Consider the following 19803-nt stretch of genomic DNA (forward strand, 5'->3'; position numbering starts at 1 on the left):
ATGATATTGTTGTCTTTAGCTCCACCTGGGAGGATCACCTGGTCCACCTGAAGGAAGTGCTTGAGGCTCTGCAGAAGGCAGGCCTCACTATCAAGGCAACCAAGTGCCAGATAGGGCAGAGCAAGGTTGTATACCTGGGCCACCTTGTAGGTGGAGGCCAAGTTCAACCACTGGAGAGTAAGATCCAGACCATCAAGGACTGGTCCCCTCCAACCACCCAGACTCAGGTCAGAGCTTTCTTGGGCCTGACTGGGTACTACAGGAAGTTTGTTAAGAACTATGGGTCCATTGTGACTCCTCTTAATGATCTGACATCCAAGAAGATGCCCAAAAAGGTTCAGTGGACAGAAGTCTGTCAAAAGGCATTTGAAGACCTGAAGAAGGCCATGTGCTCTGCACCTATCCTGAAGAGTCCTGACTACTCAAGAGAGTTCATTGTCCAAACAGATGCTTCTGAGTTGGGAGTGGGAGCAGTGCTTTCACAGCTTAATGTAGATGGCCAGGACCAGCCCATTGCTTTCATTAGCAGAAGGCTGACCCCCAGAGAGAAACGTTGGTCAGCTATAGAGAGGGAGGCCTTTGCTGTGGTGTGGGCCCTGAAGAAGTTGAGACCATACTTGTTTGGCACTCACTTCAAGATTCAGACCGACCATAAGCCCCTCCTATGGCTTAATCAGATGAAGGGTGAAAACCCCAAACTACTCAGGTGGTCCATTTCCCTACAGGGGATGGACTTTACAGTGGAGCACCGCCCAGGGACTGACCATGGCAACGCAGATGGTCTCTCCAGGTACTTCCACTTAGAACATGAAGACACAACTGGTCAAGGTTAGTCTAATGTCCCTGCGTTTGGGGGGGGGGGTTGTGTAGGAGAGTAGGGTCTGCTATCCTATGGTCACCCCAAATTTTTGCTTTTTTGCTTCACTGGTTTCTGACTTAATGTGGCTGTGGGCCTGCTAATCAGACCCACAGCCTACTGTTCTCTCTCTAAATTACTGCCAATGCACTTTAGGTGCATTACGAATTGGAACTGGTTCACCTTATGAGCCCCTGTAGTAGTGTACCTTAGGTACCCAGGGCATAGGTGTATCCAAGGCCTACCAGGGGCTGCAGCATGTATTATGCCACCCCTGGCCTGGCCTCCATATTTGACACAACTGGCTGATCACTCAGCTGGGGTAAGTTGGTGTAATCACCTCTTACTTAGGTACAGTATGCCTGTGCCTAACCCTAAACTGGACACATATGTCCCTATCAGCCACTCCTATGGAAGGCCTCATCAATCCTGGAGGCAGAGTGCTTGGAAATATGTGAGATGGTGCTCTAGCATGAGCTGAGCCTGTCTGCAGCTGTCGGAAACCACTCCCTAAGCTGGTCCGGGATATTGCCATACCATATACTCTTAAGTGCATTATAATCCTCGCGGTTATTTGCTATCTTTGGTTTGGCTTTATCAAAACATGTCGAGTAAGGTGTCATACGAATTGGAATACTATCCCCTCGCCAGTTCTGGCGACGGGGATAGCATTCCACCCTTCTAGAGGGACACGACATGTGTGTAGCCTTAACCCCGGTTAAAGTTAAACAGAGCCTCAGCATCACAAAATGGATGCTGCCACCACAGACACGAGTCTGGCCTCCTGCTGCTGACCGAAACTCGGCAGATGGTGGCCTGGACAAAGGGTTTCCTGCCTTGGGAGGTGCGAGCACCACCCCAGACAGGGTTTTGTGTATTGGGTAGGACAGGGCTGAATAGAATCAGACATGCCCGGGGCACACAAGGTGTCCCCGTGCATAGGCCAGTCCAAACCGGTCCTGGGACTTTCCAGACCCAGGCTTGGCGCGGAACTGGACAAAGGAAAGGGGGTGTAACCGCCCCCCTTCCTGGTTCCTCCCAGAGGAGGGACCTAGTAGGTGATCCACCCCTCAGATTGGGAATAAGAGTGGGAGCAGTGCCATTGCACAGCAGATCATCCTGAATCAACTTTACATGAAGAAGAAGACTGGACTTCGACATTCTGCTGCACAGAAGACTGAAGAGAATCTCCCTTGTGGCCTAGGAGTGGCCACCCTGTGAACACAGGTACCAACCAGCAACTCGACGTCTGCTTTGCCGCCGCCTCCCGCCGGAGCCCGAGCCCAGAGCCCGACAAGAACCAGACTCCCAGACCTCTCAGAGCCCGATCCACAGTCCCTGCAAAGAAGGGACCCGTGGAGGCACCGAGTGACGTGGGACCGGACCTCTTGGAAGACACTCGAAAAGCTGACTGCGCAGCTTCTGAGGCATCCTCGACGTTGTGCTTTGGGGACTGAGAACCCCCACCACCGAGCAGCCCTTGCACCGAAGATCAGCCCTCCAGCATCTCCACGATCTGTGTGGGGCCCTTTTGCATTGTGCCACTCAACGCGCCATCCCGACCACTAGCCACGTGGTCAGCGGCCATCTTGGCGACGAAACCGACGATTTACACAGCAGGTCAGGTTGCTCCAGACCTACCCAAGCTCCTGTAAAAAGGAGCCCCCGCTCTGACCTTGCTGGTCCGAGTGTTAAGCATCTTTCAACTTCTGCCTGGCTTGCATTTGCCAAGGCCTGTTTGCTCCGATCAAGTTGCCGACACCGCCAACAGCGAGAAGCCTGCGTGGGACAGCTCGTGACCGACTCCTGGACGTCCTCGACCCCGGGTATCCACGTGGCTGCAGAAAGAAGCTACCCAACAACGCCTGTTTGCACCCGACTTACAAAAGGGGGTGGTGATGAACAGAGTGTCTGAATTGAGCAGACCACTCTTACCCAGTCCAAAGATCAGGGCTTGATCCATCACCGTTATTTATCTCACTGCCCCATCCCAGCTCAGAACCTGGCTATATGCAAATCAGTCTGTCCCTGGCCCAGTGCATCATGGGAACAGGGCAGACTAAACTACCAAGCCAATTCTTTACCAGAAAGGAGCCAAGCTACCGGGGACCGGTTTCTGGCATTTCAGCCTCTTCGGCCCGGCTTGCTTGAATCCTGATGGAGCAGTGAGAAAGGGACTCATGTCTGAGTATACCCTGCCACACCTATAGTGGCCAAAATCGATTTACAAAAGGGGGTGGTGATGAACAGAGTGTCTGAATTGAGCAGACCACTCTTACCCAGTCCAAAGATCAGGGCTTGATCCATCACCGTTATTTATCTCACTGCCCCATCCCAGCTCAGAACCTGGCTATATGCAAATCAGTCTGTCCCTGGCCCAGTGCATCATGGGAACAGGGCAGACTAAACTACCAAGCCAATTCTTTACCAGAAAGGAGCCAAGCTACCGGGGACCGGTTTCTGGCATTTCAGCCTCTTCGGCCCGGCTTGCTTGAATCCTGATGGAGCAGTGAGAAAGGGACTCATGTCTGAGTATACCCTGCCACACCTATAGTGGCCAAAATCGATTTACAAAAGGGGGTGGTGATGAACAGAGTGTCTGAATTGAGCAGACCACTCTTACCCAGTCCAAAGATCAGGGCTTGATCCATCACCGTTATTTATCTCACTGCCCCATCCCAGCTCAGAACCTGGCTATATGCAAATCAGTCTGTCCCTGGCCCAGTGCATCATGGGAACAGGGCAGACTAAACTACCAAGCCAATTCTTTACCAGAAAGGAGCCAAGCTACCGGGGACCGGTTTCTGGCATTTCAGCCTCTTCGGCCCGGCTTGCTTGAATCCTGATGGAGCAGTGAGAAAGGGACTCATGTCTGAGTATACCCTGCCACACCTATAGTGGCCAAAATCGATTTACAAAAGGGGGTGGTGATGAACAGAGTGTCTGAATTGAGCAGACCACTCTTACCCAGTCCAAAGATCAGGGCTTGATCCATCACCGTTATTTATCTCACTGCCCCATCCCAGCTCAGAACCTGGCTATATGCAAATCAGTCTGTCCCTGGCCCAGTGCATCATGGGAACAGGGCAGACTAAACTACCAAGCCAATTCTTTACCAGAAAGGAGCCAAGCTACCGGGGACCGGTTTCTGGCATTTCAGCCTCTTCGGCCCGGCTTGCTTGAATCCTGATGGAGCAGTGAGAAAGGGACTCATGTCTGAGTATACCCTGCCACACCTATAGTGGCCAAAATCGATTTACAAAAGGGGGTGGTGATGAACAGAGTGTCTGAATTGAGCAGACCACTCTTACCCAGTCCAAAGATCAGGGCTTGATCCATCACCGTTATTTATCTCACTGCCCCATCCCAGCTCAGAACCTGGCTATATGCAAATCAGTCTGTCCCTGGCCCAGTGCATCATGGGAACAGGGCAGACTAAACTACCAAGCCAATTCTTTACCAGAAAGGAGCCAAGCTACCGGGGACCGGTTTCTGGCATTTCAGCCTCTTCGGCCCGGCTTGCTTGAATCCTGATGGAGCAGTGAGAAAGGGACTCATGTCTGAGTATACCCTGCCACACCTATAGTGGCCAAAATCGATTTACAAAAGGGGGTGGTGATGAACAGAGTGTCTGAATTGAGCAGACCACTCTTACCCAGTCCAAAGATCAGGGCTTGATCCATCACCGTTATTTATCTCACTGCCCCATCCCAGCTCAGAACCTGGCTATATGCAAATCAGTCTGTCCCTGGCCCAGTGCATCATGGGAACAGGGCAGACTAAACTACCAAGCCAATTCTTTACCAGAAAGGAGCCAAGCTACCGGGGACCGGTTTCTGGCATTTCAGCCTCTTCGGCCCGGCTTGCTTGAATCCTGATGGAGCAGTGAGAAAGGGACTCATGTCTGAGTATACCCTGCCACACCTATAGTGGCCAAAATCGATTTACAAAAGGGGGTGGTGATGAACAGAGTGTCTGAATTGAGCAGACCACTCTTACCCAGTCCAAAGATCAGGGCTTGATCCATCACCGTTATTTATCTCACTGCCCCATCCCAGCTCAGAACCTGGCTATATGCAAATCAGTCTGTCCCTGGCCCAGTGCATCATGGGAACAGGGCAGACTAAACTACCAAGCCAATTCTTTACCAGAAAGGAGCCAAGCTACCGGGGACCGGTTTCTGGCATTTCAGCCTCTTCGGCCCGGCTTGCTTGAATCCTGATGGAGCAGTGAGAAAGGGACTCATGTCTGAGTATACCCTGCCACACCTATAGTGGCCAAAATCGATTTACAAAAGGGGGTGGTGATGAACAGAGTGTCTGAATTGAGCAGACCACTCTTACCCAGTCCAAAGATCAGGGCTTGATCCATCACCGTTATTTATCTCACTGCCCCATCCCAGCTCAGAACCTGGCTATATGCAAATCAGTCTGTCCCTGGCCCAGTGCATCATGGGAACAGGGCAGACTAAACTACCAAGCCAATTCTTTACCAGAAAGGAGCCAAGCTACCGGGGACCGGTTTCTGGCATTTCAGCCTCTTCGGCCCGGCTTGCTTGAATCCTGATGGAGCAGTGAGAAAGGGACTCATGTCTGAGTATACCCTGCCACACCTATAGTGGCCAAAATCGATTTACAAAAGGGGGTGGTGATGAACAGAGTGTCTGAATTGAGCAGACCACTCTTACCCAGTCCAAAGATCAGGGCTTGATCCATCACCGTTATTTATCTCACTGCCCCATCCCAGCTCAGAACCTGGCTATATGCAAATCAGTCTGTCCCTGGCCCAGTGCATCATGGGAACAGGGCAGACTAAACTACCAAGCCAATTCTTTACCAGAAAGGAGCCAAGCTACCGGGGACCGGTTTCTGGCATTTCAGCCTCTTCGGCCCGGCTTGCTTGAATCCTGATGGAGCAGTGAGAAAGGGACTCATGTCTGAGTATACCCTGCCACACCTATAGTGGCCAAAATCGATTTACAAAAGGGGGTGGTGATGAACAGAGTGTCTGAATTGAGCAGACCACTCTTACCCAGTCCAAAGATCAGGGCTTGATCCATCACCGTTATTTATCTCACTGCCCCATCCCAGCTCAGAACCTGGCTATATGCAAATCAGTCTGTCCCTGGCCCAGTGCATCATGGGAACAGGGCAGACTAAACTACCAAGCCAATTCTTTACCAGAAAGGAGCCAAGCTACCGGGGACCGGTTTCTGGCATTTCAGCCTCTTCGGCCCGGCTTGCTTGAATCCTGATGGAGCAGTGAGAAAGGGACTCATGTCTGAGTATACCCTGCCACACCTATAGTGGCCAAAATCGATTTACAAAAGGGGGTGGTGATGAACAGAGTGTCTGAATTGAGCAGACCACTCTTACCCAGTCCAAAGATCAGGGCTTGATCCATCACCGTTATTTATCTCACTGCCCCATCCCAGCTCAGAACCTGGCTATATGCAAATCAGTCTGTCCCTGGCCCAGTGCATCATGGGAACAGGGCAGACTAAACTACCAAGCCAATTCTTTACCAGAAAGGAGCCAAGCTACCGGGGACCGGTTTCTGGCATTTCAGCCTCTTCGGCCCGGCTTGCTTGAATCCTGATGGAGCAGTGAGAAAGGGACTCATGTCTGAGTATACCCTGCCACACCTATAGTGGCCAAAATCGATTTACAAAAGGGGGTGGTGATGAACAGAGTGTCTGAATTGAGCAGACCACTCTTACCCAGTCCAAAGATCAGGGCTTGATCCATCACCGTTATTTATCTCACTGCCCCATCCCAGCTCAGAACCTGGCTATATGCAAATCAGTCTGTCCCTGGCCCAGTGCATCATGGGAATAGGGCAGACTAAACTACCAAGCCAATTCTTTACCAGAAAGGAGCCAAGCTACCGGGGACCGGTTTCTGGCATTTCAGCCTCTTCGGCCCGGCTTGCTTGAATCCTGATGGAGCAGTGAGAAAGGGACTCATGTCTGAGTATACCCTGCCACACCTATAGTGGCCAAAATCGATTTACAAAAGGGGGTGGTGATGAACAGAGTGTCTGAATTGAGCAGACCACTCTTACCCAGTCCAAAGATCAGGGCTTGATCCATCACCGTTATTTATCTCACTGCCCCATCCCAGCTCAGAACCTGGCTATATGCAAATCAGTCTGTCCCTGGCCCAGTGCATCATGGGAACAGGGCAGACTAAACTACCAAGCCAATTCTTTACCAGAAAGGAGCCAAGCTACCGGGGACCGGTTTCTGGCATTTCAGCCTCTTCGGCCCGGCTTGCTTGAATCCTGATGGAGCAGTGAGAAAGGGACTCATGTCTGAGTATACCCTGCCACACCTATAGTGGCCAAAATCGATTTACAAAAGGGGGTGGTGATGAACAGAGTGTCTGAATTGAGCAGACCACTCTTACCCAGTCCAAAGATCAGGGCTTGATCCATCACCGTTATTTATCTCACTGCCCCATCCCAGCTCAGAACCTGGCTATATGCAAATCAGTCTGTCCCTGGCCCAGTGCATCATGGGAACAGGGCAGACTAAACTACCAAGCCAATTCTTTACCAGAAAGGAGCCAAGCTACCGGGGACCGGTTTCTGGCATTTCAGCCTCTTCGGCCCGGCTTGCTTGAATCCTGATGGAGCAGTGAGAAAGGGACTCATGTCTGAGTATACCCTGCCACACCTATAGTGGCCAAAATCGATTTACAAAAGGGGGTGGTGATGAACAGAGTGTCTGAATTGAGCAGACCACTCTTACCCAGTCCAAAGATCAGGGCTTGATCCATCACCGTTATTTATCTCACTGCCCCATCCCAGCTCAGAACCTGGCTATATGCAAATCAGTCTGTCCCTGGCCCAGTGCATCATGGGAACAGGGCAGACTAAACTACCAAGCCAATTCTTTACCAGAAAGGAGCCAAGCTACCGGGGACCGGTTTCTGGCATTTCAGCCTCTTCGGCCCGGCTTGCTTGAATCCTGATGGAGCAGTGAGAAAGGGACTCATGTCTGAGTATACCCTGCCACACCTATAGTGGCCAAAATCGATTTACAAAAGGGGGTGGTGATGAACAGAGTGTCTGAATTGAGCAGACCACTCTTACCCAGTCCAAAGATCAGGGCTTGATCCATCACCGTTATTTATCTCACTGCCCCATCCCAGCTCAGAACCTGGCTATATGCAAATCAGTCTGTCCCTGGCCCAGTGCATCATGGGAACAGGGCAGACTAAACTACCAAGCCAATTCTTTACCAGAAAGGAGCCAAGCTACCGGGGACCGGTTTCTGGCATTTCAGCCTCTTCGGCCCGGCTTGCTTGAATCCTGATGGAGCAGTGAGAAAGGGACTCATGTCTGAGTATACCCTGCCACACCTATAGTGGCCAAAATCGATTTACAAAAGGGGGTGGTGATGAACAGAGTGTCTGAATTGAGCAGACCACTCTTACCCAGTCCAAAGATCAGGGCTTGATCCATCACCGTTATTTATCTCACTGCCCCATCCCAGCTCAGAACCTGGCTATATGCAAATCAGTCTGTCCCTGGCCCAGTGCATCATGGGAACAGGGCAGACTAAACTACCAAGCCAATTCTTTACCAGAAAGGAGCCAAGCTACCGGGGACCGGTTTCTGGCATTTCAGCCTCTTCGGCCCGGCTTGCTTGAATCCTGATGGAGCAGTGAGAAAGGGACTCATGTCTGAGTATACCCTGCCACACCTATAGTGGCCAAAATCGATTTACAAAAGGGGGTGGTGATGAACAGAGTGTCTGAATTGAGCAGACCACTCTTACCCAGTCCAAAGATCAGGGCTTGATCCATCACCGTTATTTATCTCACTGCCCCATCCCAGCTCAGAACCTGGCTATATGCAAATCAGTCTGTCCCTGGCCCAGTGCATCATGGGAACAGGGCAGACTAAACTACCAAGCCAATTCTTTACCAGAAAGGAGCCAAGCTACCGGGGACCGGTTTCTGGCATTTCAGCCTCTTCGGCCCGGCTTGCTTGAATCCTGATGGAGCAGTGAGAAAGGGACTCATGTCTGAGTATACCCTGCCACACCTATAGTGGCCAAAATCGATTTACAAAAGGGGGTGGTGATGAACAGAGTGTCTGAATTGAGCAGACCACTCTTACCCAGTCCAAAGATCAGGGCTTGATCCATCACCGTTATTTATCTCACTGCCCCATCCCAGCTCAGAACCTGGCTATATGCAAATCAGTCTGTCCCTGGCCCAGTGCATCATGGGAACAGGGCAGACTAAACTACCAAGCCAATTCTTTACCAGAAAGGAGCCAAGCTACCGGGGACCGGTTTCTGGCATTTCAGCCTCTTCGGCCCGGCTTGCTTGAATCCTGATGGAGCAGTGAGAAAGGGACTCATGTCTGAGTATACCCTGCCACACCTATAGTGGCCAAAATCGATTTACAAAAGGGGGTGGTGATGAACAGAGTGTCTGAATTGAGCAGACCACTCTTACCCAGTCCAAAGATCAGGGCTTGATCCATCACCGTTATTTATCTCACTGCCCCATCCCAGCTCAGAACCTGGCTATATGCAAATCAGTCTGTCCCTGGCCCAGTGCATCATGGGATATGTAAATATTTTTGTCCACCCTAAGCGTGGAAGGGTATTCTCAGATGTGAGACCCTTGCTCATTGCACCATCAGGATTCAAACAAACCGGGCCGAAGACGGCTGTAATGCCAGAAACCGGTCCCCGGGAGCTTGTTTCCTTCCCAGTGTAAGAATTGGCTTTTGTAGTTTGGTTTGCCCTGTTCCCATCATGCACTGGGACAGGAACAGACTAATTTGCATACAGCCAGGTTCTGAAACTGGGATGGTGCAGTGAGCTAAAAAACGGTGTTGGATCTAGCCCTGATCTTTTGACTGGGTGAGAGCTTTCTGCTTAATTCAGAGACTCTGTCCCTCACCACCCCTTGTTGTAAATATTTTTGTCCACCCTAAGCGTGGAAGGGTATTCTCAGATGTGAGACCCTTGCTCATTGCACCATCAGGATTCAAGCAAACCGGGCCGAAGACGGCTGTAATGCCAGAAACCGGTCCCCGGGAGCTTGTTTCCTTCCCAGTGTAAGAATTGGCTTTTGTAGTTTGGTTTGCCCTGTTCCCATCATGCACTGGGACAGGAACAGACTAATTTGCATACAGCCAGGTTCTGAAACTGGGATGGTGCAGTGAGCTAAAAAACGGTGTTGGATCTAGCCCTGATCTTTTGACTGGGTGAGAGCTTTCTGCTTAATTCAGAGACTCTGTCCCTCACCACCCCTTGTTGTAAATATTTTTGTCCACCCTAAGCGTGGAAGGGTATTCTCAGATGTGAGACCCTTGCTCATTGCACCATCAGGATTCAAGCAAACCGGGCCGAAGACGGCTGTAATACCAGAAACCGGTCCCCGGGAGCTTGTTTCCTTCCCAGTGTAAGAATTGGCTTTTGTAGTTTGGTTTGCCCTGTTCCCATCATGCACTGGGACAGGAACAGACTAATTTGCATACAGCCAGGTTCTGAAACTGGGATGGTGCAGTGAGCTAAAAAACGGTGTTGGATCTAGCCCTGATCTTTTGACTGGGTGAGAGCTTTCTGCTTAATTCAGAGACTCTGTCCCTCACCACCCCTTGTTGTAAATATTTTTGTCCACCCTAAGCGTGGAAGGGTATTCTCAGATGTGAGACCCTTGCTCATTGCACCATCAGGATTCAAGCAAACCGGGCCGAAGACGGCTGTAATGCCAGAAACCGGTCCCCGGGAGCTTGTTTCCTTCCCAGTGTAAGAATTGGCTTTTGTAGTTTGGTTTGCCCTGTTCCCATCATGCACTGGGACAGGAACAGACTAATTTGCATACAGCCAGGTTCTGAAACTGGGATGGTGCAGTGAGCTAAAAAACGGTGTTGGATCTAGCCCTGATCTTTTGACTGGGTGAGAGCTTTCTGCTTAATTCAGAGACTCTGTCCCTCACCACCCCTTGTTGTAAATATTTTTGTCCACCCTAAGCGTGGAAGGGTATTCTCAGATGTGAGACCCTTGCTCATTGCACCATCAGGATTCAAGCAAACCGGGCCGAAGACGGCTGTAATGCCAGAAACCGGTCCCCGGGAGCTTGTTTCCTTCCCAGTGTAAGAATTGGCTTTTGTAGTTTGGTTTGCCCTGTTCCCATCATGCACTGGGACAGGAACAGACTAATTTGCATACAGCCAGGTTCTGAAACTGGGATGGTGCAGTGAGCTAAAAAACGGTGTTGGATCTAGCCCTGATCTTTTGACTGGGTGAGAGCTTTCTGCTTAATTCAGAGACTCTGTCCCTCACCACCCCTTGTTGTAAATATTTTTGTCCACCCTAAGCGTGGAAGGGTATTCTCAGATGTGAGACCCTTGCTCATTGCACCATCAGGATTCAAGCAAACCGGGCCGAAGACGGCTGTAATGCCAGAAACCGGTCCCCGGGAGCTTGTTTCCTTCCCAGTGTAAGAATTGGCTTTTGTAGTTTGGTTTGCCCTGTTCCCATCATGCACTGGGACAGGAACAGACTAATTTGCATACAGCCAGGTTCTGAAACTGGGATGGTGCAGTGAGCTAAAAAACGGTGTTGGATCTAGCCCTGATCTTTTGACTGGGTGAGAGCTTTCTGCTTAATTCAGAGACTCTGTCCCTCACCACCCCTTGTTGTAAATATTTTTGTCCACCCTAAGCGTGGAAGGGTATTCTCAGATGTGAGACCCTTGCTCATTGCACCATCAGGATTCAAGCAAACCGGGCCGAAGACGGCTGTAATGCCAGAAACCGGTCCCCGGGAGCTTGTTTCCTTCCCAGTGTAAGAATTGGCTTTTGTAGTTTGGTTTGCCCTGTTCCCATCATGCACTGGGACAGGAACAGACTAATTTGCATACAGCCAGGTTCTGAAACTGGGATGGTGCAGTGAGCTAAAAAACGGTGTTGGATCTAGCCCTGATCTTTTGACTGGGTGAGAGCTTTCTGCTTAATTCAGAGACTCTGTCCCTCACCACCCCTTGTTGTAAATATTTTTGTCCACCCTAAGCGTGGAAGGGTATTCTCAGATGTCAGACCCTTGCTCATTGCACCATCAGGATTCAAGCAAACCGGGCCGAAGACGGCTGTAATGCCAGAAACCGGTCCCCGGGAGCTTGTTTCCTTCCCAGTGTAAGAATTGGCTTTTGTAGTTTGGTTTGCCCTGTTCCCATCATGCACTGGGACAGGAACAGACTAATTTGCATACAGCCAGGTTCTGAAACTAGGATGGTGCAGTGAGCTAAAAAACGGTGTTGGATCTAGCCCTGATCTTTTGACTGGGTGAGAGCTTTCTGCTTAATTCAGAGACTCTGTCCCTCACCACCCCTTGTTGTAAATATTTTTGTCCACCCTAAGCGTGGAAGGGTATTCTCAGATGTGAGACCCTTGCTCATTGCACCATCAGGATTCAAGCAAACCGGGCCGAAGACGGCTGTAATGCCAGAAACCGGTCCCCGGGAGCTTGTTTCCTTCCCAGTGTAAGAATTGGCTTTTGTAGTTTGGTTTGCCCTGTTCCCATCATGCACTGGGACAGGAACAGACTAATTTGCATACAGCCAGGTTCTGAAACTGGGTTGGTGCAGTGAGCTAAAAAACGGTGTTGGATCTAGCCCTGATCTTTTGACTGGGTGAGAGCTTTCTGCTTAATTCAGAGACTCTGTCCCTCACCACCCCTTGTTGTAAATATTTTTGTCCACCCTAAGCGTGGAAGGGTATTCTCAGATGTGAGACCCTTGCTCATTGCACCATCAGGATTCAAGCAAACCGGGCCGAAGACGGCTGTAATGCCAGAAACCGGTCCCCGGGAGCTTGTTTCCTTCCCAGTGTAAGAATTGGCTTTTGTAGTTTGGTTTGCCCTGTTCCCATCATGCACTGGGACAGGAACAGACTAATTTGCATACAGCCAGGTTCTGAAACTGGGATGGTGCAGTGAGCTAAAAAACGGTGTTGGATCTAGCCCTGATCTTTTGACTGGGTGAGAGCTTTCTGCTTAATTCAGAGACTCTGTCCCTCACCACCCCTTGTTGTAAATATTTTTGTCCACCCTAAGCGTGGAAGGGTATTCTCAGATGTGAGACCCTTGCTCATTGCACCATCAGGATTCAAGCAAACCGGGCCGAAGACGGCTGTAATGCCAGAAACCGGTCCCCGGGAGCTTGTTTCCTTCCCAGTGTAAGAATTGGCTTTTGTAGTTTGGTTTGCCCTGTTCCCATCATGCACTGGGACAGGAACAGACTAATTTGCATACAGCCAGGTTCTGAAACTGGGATGGTGCAGTGAGCTAAAAAACGGTGTTGGATCTAGCCCTGATCTTTTGACTGGGTGAGAGCTTTCTGCTTAATTCAGAGACTCTGTCCCTCACCACCCCTTGTTGTAAATATGTTTGCACCCGACATCGCCTGGTTCCAATCTGGTTCCACGGTAGTCACTGGCTAGTGACTTTGAACATTGTCCCCTCTGCTTTCAGGTCTTCACAACTTCAGATCCACCCTTGGATCCGCCGGAACTCTTCACATCGAGCCGCCTGCAGCATCTTCAGCTCCAAGCACCATCGACCAGCGTGACGAAACCCGACACTACTTCGACCCTGTGCACCCGCTTCCTGTGGGTGAGGTAACTCAGCTCCGCCGGTGCTCCTGCACTGGTACACATCTCAAGGGCCTGTGTCTTAAGTTTCAGCTCCGTAGGTCACTCGGAAGGTTCCTAACTTTCTAACTTTGTACTTTTTACGCACCATAGACTTTGCATTGGAAAGTGCGTGCACTTTGAACACTGCACCCGAGTCTCGCGGGCCTTTCCCGACTTAGTCACTGCTAGTCTCGAATAGCTCCAGCGATTCCAAAGGCCCTAGGCCTGTTCCCTTTCCTATTGGTATCTCTTATACCATTTTCTTAGTATATGGTTTAGGTGGCCCCTAGGGCTCATCCATATTGTGCAACTTTTGTGTATTTTAAACTGTCTTGTGATTTAACGCTTGTGCTTCTGTGCTCATAAAGAGTCCAGGGGATTTTATAGTTAATAAATCAATATATATTTTCAATATATATCTGTGTGGTGTCCCTTTCATTTGGTATTCAAGGGGGTTGTGTATGGTATAACAGCTGGCTTCACATGCCTTTCAGAGTTTAGCCTAAGACTGCTTTGTCCACGTTACCACTAGGATAACTGGTCTACAAGGTTGAATTACAACCATCATCATAAGGGTTGCTTGGCATGGTACAAAGTGATCACTAAGAATTAGTGAGCATTATATACCAGGCCAACTTCTCACAGAGCCCATGATGAGTACTTCTGTTTTATTGGTGTTGAGTTGTAGGCAGCTGCTTTCATCCATTTGGCGACAGCTTCCATCCGCTCTTGGAAGTTATGTTTGGCTGTGTTGGCTTTGTTGGATAGGGAGAGGATTCGATGGGTGTCGTCTGCGTATGAAACAATGTAGAGTCCGTAGGTTCTGACGATGGGGGCAAGCCGGGCCTTGTAGATGTTGAAGAGTATTGGGCTGAGGAAAGACCCCTGGGGGACTCTGCATGTGGTTGGTGTAGGGTCCGAGAGGAAAGGTGGGAGTCTGACCCACTGCTTACCGCCAGAGGGGAAAGAATAGATCCAGCCCAGGCCCTTGTCCCAGATCCATGTGTCTTGGAGTCTCAGTATTAGGGTGTGGTGGGATACCATGTAGAAGGCCGCTGAGAGGTCGAGGGGGATGAGAGCTACTGTTTCTCCTTTGTCCAGTAGGGAGCGAATGTCGTCTGTTGCGGCGAGGAGGGCGGTTTCTGTGCTGTGGATTTTTACCGAAGCCAGATTGGGGCGGGTCGAGGATCTTGTGCTCTTTGATGAAGGTGGCGGGTTGGCTGTTGATAGCTTTTTCAATGACTTTCACTGGGAACGGGAGCAGGGAGATGGGTCTATAGTTTTTGAGGTCAGTGGGGTCCGCTGAGGGCTTCTTTAGGAGGGGGTTGATCTCGGCGTGTTTCCATTCATCGGGGAAGGAGGCGTTCGTCAGGGAGCTGTTGATGGTTTGGCAAAGCATGGGTGCTATGGTGTCAGCGGCTCTATTGAAGATGTCCGTGGGGGCCCCGGAGTGGATAGACTACATTGTCTTCAGGGTGTCTTCAGTGGTGAGGGCTATTCAGCTGTCAATCGTTGGCTTCAGGGTGTCGTTGGTGCCTGGTGGGGGTTTAGTGTATTGGTTGTTGTTGTCGAAGTTGTCAAAGATGTTCTTGATTTTGTGGTGGAAGAAGGTGCTGAGTTTGTTGCAGAGGTCTTGTGATGGAGGAATGTCAGTCGACTCGCTGGTGAGTTGGGCAAATTCCTTGATAATGTTGAAGAGTTCTTTGCTGATGTGCGCGTGTGTGGAGATTCTGTCTCCAATTGCAGCTTTCCTCGTGTTTCTGATGACCTGGTGGTGGGCGTTTGTGGCGGCTTTGAAGTTATTGTGGGATTCTGTGGATTTGGAGTTCCTCGAGGTGTCAGCAGGTAAGCCTGGACTCTCGAAGTTCGGGGGTAAACCATCTGGCCTTCTTGGCATGTATGCTATTGTTCTCCTTGAGGGGGCTATAGTATTGATGCTGTAGGTGATTCATCTGTGCAGATTTGGGCTACGGTGTTGGGGTTGTCATCTTCCGCGATGGTCAGAGTGGAGTTGTGAGTGAGGAGGTGAGTTGGTCATTGGTGAATTTAGTCCACTTTCTTCATGGCAGCAGCTGATGGTATCTGTGGGTGGTGGGAGTTCTGAAGGGGAAGTGGTTGCATTGGTGGTCTGTCCGGTGGAGTTTGTGATGGTGTTTCCTGTTGTGAAGAGGGGTTCGAGGGTGTGTCCCACTGAGTGCGTGGGTTCGGTCACACACATGAGAACTCTGAAGGGTTTACTTGAGTCAACAACACCTGCCACATTGATTCCCTTCCCCACTGTCATGATGTGCACTCATAACCCTATGAAGCTGTACATCCCTTCCCTCTTGTAATCATTGTCTGTGCCACCCTGTGAAACATTGCCCCTCGCCTTGTCTTCCTGTGGTCTGATTCCATTCGTATGACACTGCTTTGGTGGTGTGTGCCCATTGGGCAGAGCAATACATTTTGACATGAAGAAAAGCATTGTGATGGATCAGGAACAGATGCCGGACCCTTTGCCAATGAAAAAGGGTATTTAATGGATCAGCCCAACACACAAGGCTTTTTGCCAAACAGGTTGTTTTGATGGATCAGACTGTGCATCATCCTCACCTTTATTAGAGTTTTGAGATCAGTTCAGTTCAGCTCAGATTGGTGCATTATCTTTTGAATTCCGAAATATGTCAGTGTGGCCAAGATGCAGTCTTTACTTTCCCTATTTCATTGCTTGCATGGCACATCCTAAACCTTTTTTTTCTGTTTCTATGTTACTGCCAGCATCACCCTTAACATTCTCTCAACTTCTGTTCTTGAGATGCAAACGTTTGTCCTCAAGAGACCTGATAGAGTTAAATGTGGAAGGTATTTGATACTGCAAGAGAGACTTTCTAAAGCTTCAGTCACCATAAATAAATCCTGTATTTGGTGTCAAACTATTGAATGTTGATCCTAAAAATGTGCACTAGAATCATTTCAACTGTACTTAAGGAACCCTGCTTGGATGCAAGAGAAAATCATTGCAAATATAATACATCTGTATTCAGAAAGAATCACAGGATGAGATTCAGAAAGATTTTGTGATGGCGGTTCTCAGTTTTGTGATGCAGCCCGAAAGGATATTCTATATTGAGATTTACAACCACCACGCAAATCAAGATTTGGGTGCCTCTGCATGGGATTTATAACCATATGTAACACACGACAGCACATAGCCTGCATTGTATTACTTTGCTTCAGGGATGCATTACATAAGAGGAGCATGGGCATTCCTGGGCATTAACCCATGTATTTTGATGTAAACCCATGTTTACTAAAGTCAGTAAGCATGGGTTTGCATCAAAATGGTGTGTCTACCCAAAGCGGGAGTAAGGGGGAAAATATACTTATTTCTTCTTGTAACTTTCTCTTTGCATATTTCTTGCATTCTGCAACTATTGTTGTTGATGGCTGTAAGCAATGATTTAGATGCATGCATGCGCACCATGTTAATCCCTGCATAACTGTGTCTCGGTTGTCTGCTACAGTGGCAGAATACTCTTGCCAGTGCCCCAAAAAGCTTTTCCTGCATAGCTAATAATCACATAGTTCAAACACTCTAAATAGTGCACCTTCTATTGTGGCTTACTACTGCCTTGGTCACTGAGGCTCAGTACTATGCTCATGAAGTATAGGCCATACTAAGGGGAGGGATAAACCACTATAATGAATCCTCTAGGACAGGTGCAGTTGAAACCAAACTAGTCCTTTTTAAAAAGAAAAAAAAACAAGCCCTCCTTGATAACACACACTGGATTCTCCCACCAAGCAGCGTTACTCTATCATATGGTCTCAGAGTGCACATGCTGAAGATAATAGGATGTGGTTAATAGAGTGAGCACTGACCTTTCTGAAAGAACAGGAAGGAATCTTTTCAGTGTTTTCAAGTTCTCTGAGTCGAGACAATGTGTTTGCTTTGCCATTCTCTCTGCTCCTACTTTGAACATGATAAATACATTTTACATAAATGGTGCTGCACTCAACTAAACAAATATACATACTCTAATGGATATTAGTGTCCATATTCCATCATGCATAAGGATGAAGTGGTATCTCCCAAATAAAACACGTTGTTAGGCGTCTTCGCAGCAAAAATAAGTTCTTTTTATTCTTTATTCTTTTATTCAATGAAAGTTCCTTAAAATCACAGCACACATTTGACAGCCGAGCCGACACGTTTAACCCCTCTTGGGACTTCTTCAGGGCTAAAATTTACGGAAAACCAAACCTATTTACAATCTACATACATATTAAAAACCATAAATTACAATATACAATGAACCAGACATGAAAAACAGTACTCTATATACATATATATATATATATATATAAATCTATTTTATATTGAGCTTGACACATGCTTATTCATTTAAATTCCAGGGAGATTACATATCCACAATGATATACATTAATGATTTGTTTTTGATAGAGCTTTGTAGTGCAAAATTACATACATATGAACATAATTTATGGGAGGAATTGACAAAAAGTACTTAATCCACAAAGACTTTTTCAACAATCTAAAACAATTTATCAATGACCAAACATAATTATGAGTAAGCTTTCAATTGAAAAGAGAGGCCACCTCTGGTGAGGGGAAGGACTAAATACACATTAGAGGAATGGTTTCAGAAACAATGTGATGCCTAATTAATCTAGCATACCTTGGCAAGTAGAAAATATTTTCCACATGTTCTTGATATTTGTCTTTAAAAGAACGGAACAAGTTGTACGATAAGTGAATCTGTAAAGAAGGTAGAACAGAAGATTCACTTCAATGTCATTCCAAATAAGAGCATTCTGTTGCTTCTTCATTTGTAAAAGCATAGCCCACCTAGTAACATGCAAACTCTTACATTAATTGGAAACATTATGCTCACAAATGTATTGATGTTATTTTTGTGAAATAAAGACATCATGTAACTGCACACTCTTGTCATGCTCCAAACAATTCTGAATGACAGTTCAACCCTCTTAAGATATTAAAACTTACCTGTTGATTTAAAAATAAGAAAGTCACGAGTGATATCTATATGGATGAAGATAGTGTGTCATATTAGGCTATGATATATTTCATCACTATAAGTTATTTTAAAAATAGGAGGCATTATATTTCCAAGCTGACTACTGTGGCAATCATCGTTTTAGGACAAATGCATGGTTATAAACTAAAAGTTGGAATTCCATGGACATGCGTCATTTTCTGACTGACTATATAAGAAAATGTTTTATTATTAGGCTTAGAAGCGTTAATTGCACATGTGTTGCCTATTTATGTGTAAAGTGAAACTGTTCACGAAAAGAACCTGTTTAACAGATAGTGTCACAGTTCATCTTTAGTAAGATTGATATGACATTGTCATTATTTATGCTGCATTACATAGCCATTAAGGTTTAAAGTGCAGCTATGGATAGTGATTAGGAAATATTTTCTAAAGATATACACTAATAATCTATAGGTACTCGTCGTTATGAAGTGGGCGCGCACTCAGGCTAAATGCCCTATCTTTAAATCACCTAGACAAAGCATGCTAGTGAAGCACAAGGCGCATGTTAGTGTTTTAAGTGCTCAAAAAAGTGGAAAATATCTACTAACATTTACTGGTATTGAGTCAGAAGATCACTTATAGAGCTATCCCAAATTTATAGCCCGAGCATTTGAGCTCAAAATACAGCCCACATTATTATGCGGTACAAGCTATTCACACCTTTTTTCTATTAAAAGAAGACTGCTACTCACGGGATAAATATCTCCCAAAAGTTAAGTTCTGGTGTCCTGTTCAAGATGAAAAGAACCGAGTTAAGGACATGTAGGCGAGGATTATGCTTTACCTTTCTTTACTGCAAAACAACAGCAGCCAAGAAAAATGTTTTTTACACACAAAGATACATTCCCAGAATGCTTTGCACAACATAACAACAACCATAGAGACTAGCTCTATATATAGTCCTTAACTCTCGAGCACTTCCTCTATATTTGCTCAGCGAGCAGTGTCCAAACTAATATTCCTGAGGTAAACCATAATGAGGATCATCAAACAGCCAACTCAAACGTGTGGGGGTGGGGTTATGTTTTCTTATATTTTCAGTTTTCTTTTGTATAATGTTTATGTAAAATGTCAACGTGCTATGCTTTGAGTATTATGTGGAAGGATGTCTCTGGGTTACAGATCTCTGCATTGTATGTGACTATTGACAAAATAAAAATTGTTGTTAAAAAAAAAAAAACAGCAAACTTGAACTTGGAAACCAATGCATCAGGCCCGATG

Source organism: Lissotriton vulgaris, chromosome 6 (genome assembly GCF_964263255.1).
Source record: "Lissotriton vulgaris chromosome 6, aLisVul1.2, whole genome shotgun sequence".
NCBI lineage: Eukaryota > Metazoa > Chordata > Amphibia > Caudata > Salamandridae > Lissotriton > Lissotriton vulgaris.